Source organism: Coturnix japonica, chromosome 15 (genome assembly GCF_001577835.2).
Source record: "Coturnix japonica isolate 7356 chromosome 15, Coturnix japonica 2.1, whole genome shotgun sequence".
NCBI lineage: Eukaryota > Metazoa > Chordata > Aves > Galliformes > Phasianidae > Coturnix > Coturnix japonica.
The window spans coordinates 9,177,488-9,191,115 of NC_029530.1; the positions used below are offsets into that span (position 1 = coordinate 9,177,488).

At 45.9% G+C, this 13,628-nt stretch overlaps 1 long non-coding RNA gene across 1 annotated transcript in view; it reads left to right on the top strand.

Annotated features, from left to right (window-relative positions):
• LOC107321212 overlaps positions 1–11,139 on the top strand; it is a 129,512-nt gene extending 118,373 nt beyond the window's left edge. Inside the window, exon 3 of the long non-coding RNA XR_001558498.2 lies at positions 10,002–11,139. This is a non-coding gene — a long non-coding RNA (uncharacterized LOC107321212). The remainder of the gene's footprint in view (positions 1–10,001) is intronic.
• The last annotated feature ends 2,489 nt before the right edge of the window (positions 11,140–13,628 follow it).

Consider the following 13,628-nt stretch of genomic DNA (forward strand, 5'->3'; position numbering starts at 1 on the left):
TTTGTGTGCCTCATCTCCACTTTAATCACACGCTGCAGGCATGGATCCTGAGCAATGCACCGATGCTCTATCACACTGCCATCCTGCACAGCAGACAGCCATCCTGTCCTATGGGAACATGTGCTGAGCCATGGAGTTATTAGCCTGCTCCCTCCACCCAGGCAAAGAAATCCAGCAATAACCCATGATTCTGGTCATTTGTTTAGAGAGTAACTATCCCTGTCTCCCCCAGTGCTCAGAGGCCTCATGCTCCCCACTGAGATAAAGTGTACCTGGTCTGCTCTGCTTTGACTACACACCTTCATGCTTGTGAAAGATGCTGTGCTGAGGATTCAGACTCAGGAGGGGCCACCAGCCTGACCCCTTGATTAACACAGGCCAGAGAAGCCCACTCACTGATGCTGTGCCCAGCTCTCACTCAGCAGCCTCTTCTGAGATGTGCAACCTTGATTTATGAATGCCAATTAATGGGAAATTTAATGAGCCTGTTGGCAACGAGTACCAAATGGTCAGCTGCCTTCAGTGTTACAGATTTGCTCCTTACGTTTAACTCGTTTCTTCAAGCTCCACATTACAGCCAGTGAATCTTGCTCTGACTTTTCCTCTTGATTTAAAGCAGGAAATCTCCTCCCCAGGAACATACCAAGGATCATCTCTCTTTTTTACTTTCTCTTAGAGCATCTCCGTTAAAAGACAGAATGGAATGAGTCAGTGGCTTCCTCTGAGCCCAGCACACTTTGAAAAAGCTATTAAAGAATTGGTGTCCTGTTGTTCAACAGCACAGCCCTTCCCACCCACTTGTGATCGTCAGGACTGCCAAACTGAGGATTCCCAGTCAAGAGAGGCACTGGTTGCCCAGAGGAATGGTGGATGTCCCATCCTGCAGACACCCAAGGTCAGGCTGCAGGGGCTCTGAGCAACTGATCAGCTGCGGGTGTCCCTGTGCATTGCAGGGGGTTGGACCAGCTGGCCTCTGGGGGCCCTTTCAACTCAAACCATTCTATGAATGTGACTCAATCTTCTTGCTGAGCAGAGCATAACATTGGCCAGGCACATCTCTCATTCTTGGTGCAAAGAACATTTCAGGGGCTCAGCTACTTGGGTATTGTTTTGTGTTTCTTCTTGGATATTCAGACCTCAATTTGCATTAACATGCACCTCAGCCCCACATCTCTGCACAAACCCATGGGTGAGAGCATGTGGTTTAACAAGTGTGCACGTTTCATGCTGGGAGAAGAGAAGCACATTCACCATCTTAGTGATGCTCAGTGTTTGTGAGATGCTCTGACTTGCTAAGAGGAAAAGTCTAGTGTTCGGGGAGAGTCTGGATAAATCCCTGTGGCATATGCATCATCTCTGGATATAATCCAACAATCCCAATGAGCACAAGAAGCAAATCAGAGGCAGGGCCTCCTGGTAGCACAAAATCAGCTATATATCCTCTGTTTGAGAGAGGGAAGAAAAGCAAGAACTCCCTTCCCCCGGCTGGGGGCTGTAAGATATATCACCCCGCAGTCATGGTGGGACTCATCATTTCCGAGTCATTTTCCTGATCCAGCACAATTAGATATTCCACGCGGTGGGATGATGCTTTCCCAGCTGGAATATGTATTTTGGTGAGGTGACAAAAAGCAAAAGATGTCCTGGGGACTCACTAAGAGTTTGTTGCAACTCGGAAAGCCACTGAGCTAGATATAACCAAGCCAGAAGTAAAGATCCATCCACAGGGACATGCTGGGAAGGGAAAGAGTTGTTTATGAGCTCTTTTATTTCTATTCCATCTGGCCTAGCAACTCAGAGTTCCTCCTCTTTCAGGAACACACTTATTCAAGTTTATATTCTCATAAAACCTGGATTTGGAGTTTAAAAGTCCTCTTGGTCTTTGGAGAGAGTTCTCTGCAAGGGAAATCTGTGGGCAGATCTCCGTCCCTGTACTAGCTGGCTCCGGGTCCCCATTTCTTCCTCTGCAAACACAGGGGATCAATGTGCTGCTTGGGTTCCTGCAGGGCTCAAGGGAAGGCTCCATCAGGAGTGTGGGGTGGGAGCAATATGCAGATGCCTGACGCAGACCAGGGAGGAGAGTAAGGAAACAGTGCTGGGAGTGTGATGCTGTGGGTTATGAGGGGTCTGTGAGGCTGCTCTGGCTCAGATTAGCTTCTTGATTACTGCACTGTGTTCTCATCAGGAGAGAAGAGGGTTTGATCAAAGGAAGATTACCTCCAAACGGGAAGAGGAGGTTTCATTAGAGAGGCTTAGACGTAACTTAACTCATCTTCTGAACAGCTCAGCTTAACCCTTGGGGATGGGCTGCTCTCTTTCTCCTGCCTATTCCAGCAGGCAGATCCTTTCCCTGAAGGAGGCATTGAAACTCAGAGCTGCTTCAGGGCTGTTTGGCCCCAGAAAGCCTCACCTTGAAATACATACAACCTGTCTCTTTCTGAAGTGATTAACCTGGCTGAGGAACCTCTTCCAAACCCACCTGCAAAGATTAGAAGTGGAATGAGAAAAGGGATCTTACAGAAAAGATGGAGAGAAACCATTTTTTACCAGGACCTGTAACAGTGGGGAATGGTTTTAGACTTAAAGAAAGGAGATTTAGATTAGATATAAGAAATTCTGGCTGTTCAGAGAACTCTGAGCTTGTATCCTTACACTACAAGCTGTGGAAGCACCTGCTGTGAACAAGGTCTGTTAAGCAAGTAGGCTTTAATTTGACTACAGTGAGTGTCCTTCATGGTATGGTCATCACTGGATAGATTTGGTAAGAGAAAGCTTCTCCTCCAGCAATGACTTGCAATAGGAATTCTCACAAGAGAGATATTTTCTGTTCTGCTGCTGTTTTCACCCATGTTAATGTATTTTGAGCCTTGTTTTTCCTTACAGAAAGAATCAAATTCCAGCAATGACAGCACCTTAACCTAGTATCATTCAATTGATTTATTCCCCCCCACCTCAGAAAACAGTTATTACTTTCCTTAATAACATCAAAGAGGCTCTCAGACAAGGGACCTTTTTCTATTAAGGTTTTCTATTGCTAAAGAAAAGTAGGTAAGAGATGCTGTTGAAATGGAAGACTTAGTTAATACACTGCAAGTGCTTTAACTGCTCTTCCTCTTTCTCCACCAGAATTCCTCCTTAAAGTTTAGTTCCTAATCAGTTCCTAATCAGTTCCATCAGTTCCTAATGGCTCTCCTTGCTTTGAGAACAACATGACAAGATTATTCGTGCACCGAGACCCAAACAAAGTCCAACTGTCCCACCATGTACTATGGCACAGTCTTCCTTGTAGTCACTGTGCTCAGATTCCACCAGTGTGCCAAAAGGAGACATCCCAGAAAGAACCATGGTTATGACAGCCAAGGGAATTCAGAATGTCATGGCAGAGAAAGGCAGAGAAGAGAATGTGGGATAGACCAGCTGACAAAGGACCTATAGAAAACGCAGGATGGAAGGCCAACAGATGAAGGTTTCCCATTACTGAGCTCTCAGTTGCATCCAGAGGACTTGTTCATAGCACCCCTAGCATTGTCTTCTGTCATCTCTGCACTAGCCAGCAGTGATTGCTCTCACACCTGGTGCTTAGCCAGCCCTGCCAATATGTCCCCTGGAAAATGTAATGTATGAGCATCCCTGCCAGAGATCAGTCATTGTGTTCACACTGGTAATCTCACAGAGAGAACACAGGGCTGGTGCCTTTTGTGTGTGAAGATGAAAAACCAGAGGAGGGGGATTTATTAAATGAGCAATAGATAAGGGCTTCAGATTGATCTGTCACGGGCAGGACTGAAATTGATAGAAGTGGGCACTCCACACCAGGGAGCAGATTGCAATCCCACTGCTGCCTCAGCTCCTTCCTCACCTCCTCAGCCTCCCTGCCTGTCCCTAAGAGGCACTTCATTCAGCAAAGCTGCAGCCAGTGTTTGTATGTTGTGGAGCCTCTGGGTGTGTTCATTGGGCAGATCTGCACTTTACCAGGGGTAAATTACTTAGAGATCCCTTCTCCTCTTTGTCCTTAATATCCTTTGTCCTTAATATCCCCCATAGTGGAGGACTGGTTGGGATTTCCCATTGGCCTTTCAGGCACGAGGATGAGCTGATACATCCCCACCACTTCACAAGGCACATAAAGACAAATCCCAGTGCTGTACTTGCATATGCCAGAGACCCGGGGCAGCCAGGAGTCAAACATCATTAGCATTATTTCACATTAGAGACAGTAATTTTCTAACAGGGAAGGTATTGCCCCCAACATGAAGTAATTTATTTTGGATCTCGTTATGATGGATAAAGACGAATTAATCACAACGTTGGAAGTTAGTGGTTGCCCAGGGACTCATGATCATGACCTGATTATCTTTAATATAGGAAAAGAGAGACTAGTCCCACGTAATTCCATATATCTATAGACACACAAGCACATACATTCGGTGCTTTAGAAAGACTTATTTCCCAAAGCTGGGGGAAAATTATGAGTAGAATTAATTTGGAGGGGAAATTTTAATCAGAATGATGTGAATGAAGATGGGAAGTTCTTTAATGAGAGCTTATTAGGTCATAATTTCACTTTAAAGAAGGAAGACAATTTTGGCTAGGAGTCCATGCTGATTTAATGGCAAAATGGAGCTGGCAGTGGCTCATGTTAGAAATAAAAATGCAACATGGAAAGAATGGAGAAAGGGAAAGAAGACGTGGTTATTGGTTAGAACTGCAGCAAGGAAAAGTGAGAGATTGATAAGGAAAAACTGAAGACAATAAAAAAGATGCCCACGGGTGAGAAGACAGAGAAAGAGCTTCAGAAGTAGTTTGGAAACATGGTAATACATGTAAAAACACAAAATTTCAACCTATAATAGATTATGTGGGATACAGCTCAACAAGGAGGCTCCCTGCCCCCAGGAGTTCAATACCAGCTGCCTGGTGAGGTCTTGGCCTGCCAGCAATAGCTCTTCATTGGTCCTTGGTAAAAGAGCAGCCTGGGTATGGGGTGAGTGCTCACACTGGATGGTTGTGAATCACTGAATCACAAAGGTTGGAAAGACCATTGAGACCAAGTCCAGCCATCAATTCACCCCTACCATACCACCAAACCATGTCACTCAATGCATCATATACCCTGTTCCTGAACACCTTCAGGGATGGTGACTCTACCACTCCCTGGGCAGTCTGTGCCAGTGCATCACTGCTCCTCTGGGAAGGCATTTACCCTGATATTCAACCTGAATATCCCCTAGCACAACTTAAAGCCATTACCTTAAAGCCACGAAAACTACACAAAGAAACAAGGGGGTCTCTGTCATTGAGTTCACTTCCAGAGGAAATAACGGATCTGAGTGCTAAAGGGATGTAGCTAAAACAACATCCCCAACTTGGTGAAGATATAAGCACATTCCCTAAGTAGGGCACTGCCTGAACATGGCTTGAATGCTGCTAAAAGAGGCAGCCCTGTGCCAGTCTGCATGTTCCAGCCTTCTGGCTTCCTCTCCCTGTTGACACAGAGATTTAAAGCAAACTGGGCCATTGAACTGATAGTGAAGTTGACCTGGGAGTTTGTTTTAAGCCCCGTTCAATCCCTCAGCTCATTGAATTGCCTTTTTATTTTCTTGCCTTCTTTTTTTATTCCAACAGGAACTTCGCTTAGTGAAGCTTACATGAGCTTAATCTGTTTCTCAAATGGAAAGACTTTAATATTTTCTTGGACGTTTGATTTACTGTCACAGAGTATTCTGTTTCAAAAAGTAGCTCCACGGGCAGCAGAAATGCTGAGGCTTAGTTTCCTGTGGCTGCCTCCTGTGTGTTTCCCTGCGTGTCTAGCAAGTTGGTTGATCTCAGAAGGAAGCCTTTCTCAGCAGAGCTCTAATTTGGGTCTGCTTCCTGGAGCTTGGCTATATACTTTCATTATATTTGTAAGAACACGGTATCTCGGAGAGCTCTGCCTTTTAGCTCGACTTGACTGAGGTGGCAACAGCAGGACTGGCAGGCAGTAATGTCACATAATTCCTGCTTCCTTAGCAAACCTGGCTAAAATTAACACCAAAATGCATCAGTCTTGCACTTGATAAATTGATTGAGGGCTGGATAGGAGATCTCAGGTCTTGGAAAATCAAGCTGAGTGGGAGAAGTTGTGTGCCTGAATGTGTTGGCCAAAGTGCTGATGGGTGACAATACCTGGCTCTGGGAAGGACAATTATGAAGATGTGAGGCAAAAGGGATAAGCATAAACCAGTGGAAGCAGGATGGGAACCAGCTCCTTTGTATTGAACAGGGCTGAATGATAGTCTTGCCAGCCTTGGTGCATCAACCAGCAGCCCCAGTGGTATCCTGCCCTAAAGGAGCATGCAAGGTGGTGGGGGGCAGTAATCCCCAAAGAGGAGATTACTTATCTTATCCCTCCCAATATTGGCAAGCATTTGCTGTAGGAAACTCACGGAGCTCATAGATACAACCAGCTCTGGGTGAGCCCCACTGGCACCACTGTTTCCTTGCTCCGTAAGCAGCAACCTCAGGATGTTCCAATGCAAGCAGCGCTTCATTCATGACCTTGGTGGCTTGAGCCAACAACTTCCCCCCTCCACCAGCTGCAGTGTGGGCTCTGCTGCCAGCCCTGGGCCCAGCTCATCACTCAGAGCCAAGTTACTGGAGAAATGGCAAGGGGAGAAATGACAGAAGGAGATAGGCTGGAGCCAAACCTGATGCCAGCTATGGGCTGAGCAGAGGAGGGACAAGGGCTGTGCCCAGGGAAACTTCCCATTAGCAAACTGTTCCAATAAAGCTGCAACCTGAGATCTCCAGTATGAGATTTGGGAGTTTCTGGGAGAGATGGGAGACTTTTCTTGGCTGTTGCATTCAAGCACATGGCTGGATGCTGAGGGACTGAACACCCAGAGCTCTCTTGTCCAATGTAGACCAGCTCCATTTTAGATGTGAGGGTCTGGAATGACTCAAAGGAGCTGAATCCCAAAACTGGTTGAGACTAATGCTGAACATCCGCAAGCTGCCAGGTTCGTTCAGCAGATGGTGTTCATAGTTGCTGCCTAAGCAGGAGAGCTGGTCAGGTTGGGGTTGTTCCTGGCAGCTCTGGGCTATTATCTTAGTCAATAGCTGACAAGCGCTGGGGGCTGTGAATTGCCAATACAACATTAATGAGTATGTAAAAAAACATAACATAACATAACATAACATAACATAACATAACATAACATAACATAACATAACATAACATAACATAACATAACGTAACGTAACGTAACGTAACGTAACGTAACGTAACGTAACGTAACGTAACGTAAGGTAACATAACGTAACATAACGTAACATAACGTAACATAACGTAACATAACGTAACATAACGGGCTCTTGTTCAGCAGTCGCAACTGGTTTTGTTATGCCTTTAGAATACCTGGTGTGCACAATGCAACAGCAGCAGTTCCTTAATGGCTGTGCAGGCACAAGCTGAAAGCAGTTGGAGGACAAGGCATGTCCAGACCAGACCTGTGATTCCGTAGGCAGGTCAGTAGGAAGCCTTCGATTTTCTACTAGGAATTCAACACTTGCCTTTGCTGTGCTAAGCCACCATCACAATCAGAGCGCCTTACCTTGGCCCTGACCACTAAATTTAATGCCATGAGTAGAGATATGCCTATGAAATAGATAGGCATCCCTCCCCCCAGCAGCGTGGGCAAGTGATGGGATTTGCACCATGAAGGTCAGCACCTTTCTCTACTTTCCCTTCCTTTCTGGAGCTCCTTATACAACAGTTTTAGCTGATGTCAGCATGACAATCTCTTGAGTCATTCAAGTAATTGCTGTCACTTGAGGACATTTACATCACAGAATCATGGAATCATTAAGGTTGGAAAGACCTCCATGGCCATCAAGTCCAACTGTCAACCCATCATCACTATGTGCCACTTCTATGTGTTTCTTAACACCTCCAGGGATGCTCTGGAGGAGGGCTCCTATTTACAGCTGTGCCTACTTAATTTCATGTCTGAACTTCTGAATGTTATCAGTTCCACGAGGCATTAACAGGCACTTGAAGATATTCAGCCCTACCTGAGGCTGGAGAGCTGATATAAGATAGATCTGAGTCATTTCTTTTGGGGATAAGGTCAAAACTGGGTGGCAATAGATGTGTGCTTGCCAATACATGAAGACTTAGAGGTATCTTATGATGTGTATCTACCGATATATGTATTGCCTGCAATTCAGGAATTATATTGAGCCAGATTATTGTACAAAGTGTCGTTTGAACATATGAGGTCTTTCTATAGATCAAGTCAAGAGGAAGACTTGGCTTTTACTCAAGCATTTAAACTGGAGAAGGCCTGTCCCAACTCTGCTCCTTAATGATGGAGGGGCAGAGGGGGGCTTTGCACCACGGCCAGGCTGAGAGCCAACAAACAGGCTTTATTTCAGCTTCTTGGAAGGTGAGCAATGTGGATGTGCTGAGCTTCTCGATTCAACCCCATCCACAGCATCTTTCTGGAGATGAAGCACAATATCACACCAAAAATTAATATGCACTGGCAACACACCAGAAATGCTGTCAGGGAACAGACACTGTGGATGGTGGCTTTGAGACGAGCCCATCCATAGCTCATTATCTGATTACAATGAATGTGGGCAGCAGAGCACTGAGACGCTCCTCATCTCCCTCCCCAACTCCCCAGCATTCAAAACACTTGACTTCGGTCACAGAAAACATTTATGCTGCCCTAAAATAATGAGATTTTAAAAATTAATAAACCTCGGCTCTGTTTATTTGCCTCCATTTATTTATTTATCTACCTATTGGAGCTGGTAGGAATCATGTTTCCAGTTTTTCTTTGCAGTCACAAGTTTGGCTCTGCCGTGATTTTCATTCAAGACCGAGCGCCTCGTGTAATCCCCTGACTCTTGCAGCTGGGGCTGTAAGAAAAATAACAGCTCTCTAAGGACTGAATCATCAGAGCTGCCAACCCTGGTCAACCTTTTCAGCTTGGTGAAGAAGGGATAAGGATGCACTTAAGAGCACTGCCTGAATTGGAGTTGGGAACTAGTGAGTTACTTTACCTGGGAGTGCTTCACCTTGGGGATTCGTGACCCTTGCTGTGACACAGGGGTCTTGTTGTGCTCCTCAGCAAAATCCCCATGCTGGCAATGGATCAGAACACAGGCACTGACTTGCTGAGAAGCATTTAAAGCTCTCACAGGGGTGCCAGGATGACCTGAGTGTTCCTACCTTCCTGCTGGGGCCATAGCTGTCCTCAGATTCTTTGCCAAGAGACAGAGCTTGGCATGGCTGGGTGCTTGGGCATGAGCAAAACAACCACAGGTTGATGAATTTCAGCAAGTTCAAAACATCTACCCATCAAATCAAGCCTAATTTGCACTTGTTGTGTTCCCTATGCACCTTTTCCATTGACAGTTTGCTTTCTTATCACACCAATAACAATGCAACCATGTTTCTCAAAGAAGGAAGGCAGGACTGGCTCTGTAGCTGTCCTAGTTCCCTTATGCCACTTGTTGTGTCCAGGTCCTGCGTGCTCCACATCACACCTCAGCCCAAGTGATGTCATTCAATCACATGCTGCTGCTTCCTGTAAGAGGGGCAAATGGCATCAGCAGCTCAGGTTGGCTTTGATATCAGAAAGTACGAAGCCTTCAGTTCGTAAGTGCACACGATATCTTTGGGTGATGAAAAAAAGAACCATCTGGGATCTGTCAGAAACAAATCATTCCAAATCAGACCAATTTGTTTTGGACAGCAACTGGCCTAGTGGATAAAGGGAAGAAACAGATGTGAAATATATTAACTTGAAGGCTCCTAACACAGTGCAACAGGATATTCTCTGAGCAAGGCAAGGAAATAAGCCCTAGATTTCCTATGATAACAGGGGTGCCAGTAGGTGAAGGACTATTCTCAGTGAGCTCCTAACAACCTTGACGTCAAGCCAAGAGGGCTGTTCAGATAGATCTGTTGCAAGACTGACCTTCTTTGGGTTTTGATTCCTATTTTACAGAATAAAGGGGATTCTTCCATGGCCAGTTGGAAGAAACTGAAGAATCGAAGCTTGTGTAGCCTTAACAAAACACTGCAGAAGTGGGCTGAAAACACAAGGGTAAAGTTCATTAAGAAAAACACAACAATTACAGCGTCCTGGTAAGAGGCACCTATGGGGTCACCTGGGACAGAATGGGAAGTAGAGACCTCCAGAGGTTCCTTTCTAAGAGCCTGTGAGTCTTTCTAAGATTTTCTATGACTGTGATCTATGTCTATGATCTGATCTGTCTGTGCTAATGGCTTTGCTGGTTGCTTGCCAGTATCAGCCATTCTGTGCCAGAATAATGACTTAATTTACAAGCAGCTCATGGGAGAAAGAGAAGGTGGAATGTGGAGAAGCCATAGATTCTTCAGAGGAGATAAGAGAGGAAATACCAATGCACATGAAAAGGAGCAATTCTTCAGTTCAAGCTGTCCGGCTGCAGGTTTTAGCTTCCCTTCCAATGGGAATGATCCTTGGTCACTGCTCTTTAACCAGCCTCATACAACACGACTAATTGCACCCCTTGTTTGAAAGGCAGTGAATCAAGGTAAATGAATTTGTTAATTGAAGAGGAGATATTTTCTAGGCTTGGCTTTCACTCTTGTGACTTTTAAGCTCTTTTCTCTGTCTGTATGATGAATTTCACAGAGCTTGTTGGAGAGTCCCATCTGTAGCTCTAGATTCCCCTTTCCAGGCTGCACATGGCTGGGTAGCAAATATTCTCCCTAGGAAGAAGTAAAGACATTATCATTAATAGAAGGTATTGTTCAGGGATCTAATTTCCCTCCCTCTCCCCAACCCTCCTCCTATGTTTAGGTCCACAGGGACTATGTAAGAGGAGACAGTGTTCCTCAATGGCCAGGATCCACAGGCTGCGGTCAGGGGTATTTTAGTGGGGTACCCTATCTTTTAGCAGCAGGATTAGACAGAAGTGACTGAATCAATGGGATCTATGACATCACTGTGCTGATGTCAGAGTGATGTAATTGACCTCTCATGTAGAAGGCTGATACAAAGCAGTATTCTTTCAAGGGGCAAATATCCTTGACTCCTTTATGAATCCATCCCTTCTTCCTATTGAAGACCTCCTGCCCTATCAATAAAAAAAAAACCCCAACAAGTACTTTTGTATGTGTGTGTTCTTCATCTTCTTTCTTCTATTTGGCTGAAAGGACAGAAGTCAGTGAATTATCCTAGACTTCAAATCAAATTCTGGCTAATAGCTTATTGTCATTTCCATCTCCCATATTCTCCAGGAGCAGCAGAGCTGTAGCACTGCTCCATCACTCCACTTGGTCCAATGGGAGCTTGGCTGACATGTCCCTCATTGAAGCTCTCAAAGACAGCTCAGCCAGGTTGGAGTACATCAAAAACCAGAGGTAGCAAAAAAAGAGTCTTAGGAAAGTTTTGCTATGGGAGTTTTCCTAAAGCTTTTGTATTCTGCTCGAATGGCACTTTTCTTCAAGTAGAGGATGCTCTCCCACTTAAAAAAAAAGGAAGAAATGAAGGAAAGAAAGGTCAGGCCAAACCTCTGCATGGATGAAATCCCTGGAAGAGCCAGTTTCACTGTGCAGCTCACACGCTGCATTTGCTTGACTAAGCTCCAGCCTCTCCTGCCTGCTTTTTGCACTGGTCTCAGGAGCTTACAGCGGGTTGCTGATAACGGCAGGTGATGCGACAGAGTCCAGAGTCCTTGAAGGGAGAGTTTTGCTTGGGCTGCAGACCAGAGGACACCTCCTTTGCCTTAATTGCTTAATTAATACTCTGCGCAGGCATCCAGCAGCATGAAAGCAAGCAGGTGTGAGGTTGTGAGCCGCCCTGCGGAGCGCCTTCCCATTAACATTCACTTGGCTTTCTGCAGCGGGAAGCGAAAGAGCAGGACAGATAAAGCATAATTAAAGGGCCATTCATTCAAATGTTACATTTCCATCTCCTCGAGTGCTATCAGGAAGGCTCTGGCCAGGCGCAGGGTGCCAGTGATTTGATTAAACGTTCAGCCGTGCCTGCGTGGGTGAGTGCCATGTCTCTGTGTGCTGGGCTGTGGCTTTGCCCTCACTGATATGTGGGTCTGGGAATTAGACCTGATCATCCAGGTCAGCATCAGGCTGCCCAGCCAGCACAAGGACAGTGTGAGAGCAGCCCCTCCTAAACCATCCATAGAGCCTATCCAACAGAGAGGGGTACAACCCTGCTACCCCCATAGGACAAAAATGGGGCTGGCTGTGCTGTCATCCTCCTGCAGTCCATTCCTGCTGCTGTTGGCCCAATTCCACCTCTTGTGAGCAAGCTCCTGAAGCATTTGCTGGGTCCCGTGGCTGCAGTAACTGCAGGCAGAGCAGTGTGTCCTGATGGCATCGTGCTCTGTGTTGCTAGAGACTTAGTCTAAATTTCTCCTGAGCTGATCCGCTGGGGCATGTTTGGTTTGCACTGACTGTGTGCTATGTTTTCTTTTATCCAGCTGTGATGGCTCTGTCTGCTCAGGTCATGGCCTAAAAGGTGCCTTTGTGGTTGCAACTGGAAACTGCCAGTGAATCTCCCCAGCTATCAAATCAGAAGGAGGTCCATAAAACAAGCAAGCACCTGCCTGGCTGTGTCAGGACCTGGAGCTGTTGATTTCTGCTGAATAAAAGACACTGTGGGAATTTTCCTATGTACAGAACATGTTTTCCCACCTACGGCTACATTGCAGAGACATAGGTGTAACACAGCATAAAGCACAAGACAGGAGAGGAGCAAGATCCTTGGCTATAGCAAGTGAGGATTCACTCCAACCCAACAGCACAAAAATAAGAGAAAGAAACTGCTCACCTTCAGAATGCCTGCAAGGTCCTCAAGGATGCAGGGGTCACCAGATGAGATACCCTCACCTCCACTGCCAGCCTTTAAGTGAGGTCTAACTAAAAGCACCCCAACTGAAAGTGATGGGTCTGGGGTTCCAATGCCAGCAGCAAGGAAAGCCAAACTCTTCCTCAGAAGAAAAGCACAGAGAGATGGAAGTTCTGAGCCAAAAGCTGTGCAGAATGAGCCCGTTGTAAATGGGAATGGGAAGTGAGCTGGAAAAGCTGGTGTGAAAAATACAAAGCAGGTAATGTCACTCAAGTGTTTTTCATTCTATCAAAATGGTTCTTCTTTTTCTTATCCTGAAAATCTTTTCCAGTTATTTTTTGTCACGTGGAAACTTGTTTATTCATGTGTGTTTATTCACGTCACTTTATGCACTGTTAGAAGGGGGATGCTTCCATTCCTTCCTTGGCACATACCCATGGACATAAGGCTAGGTAGGAAGAAGGCATCCTCCATGAATCCCTCTCAAATCCCTCTCCCCCTCCTTTTATCACTGCCTCTGGTTCTTCTTGTGCTTGGGAGCAGGTAGAGGTCAACCCACCGTGGTGCACAACCACACGGTGATCTCCATCAGTGTCTTCTGGTTCACAGGACTGAATTTTAGGCAAGTTGCTAACAGATGTAGCAGAAAGAAAACAATCCTCCTTTCCTCTTCAATTCTCCAGCTTGCCAGCCCTGCTCTTGGCTATCCCAGCAACCTCCTTTTGTTCCCCTCTGCTTTCCCTGCCAGATTTGTGTTGCCTCCACCATCTGTCTTAG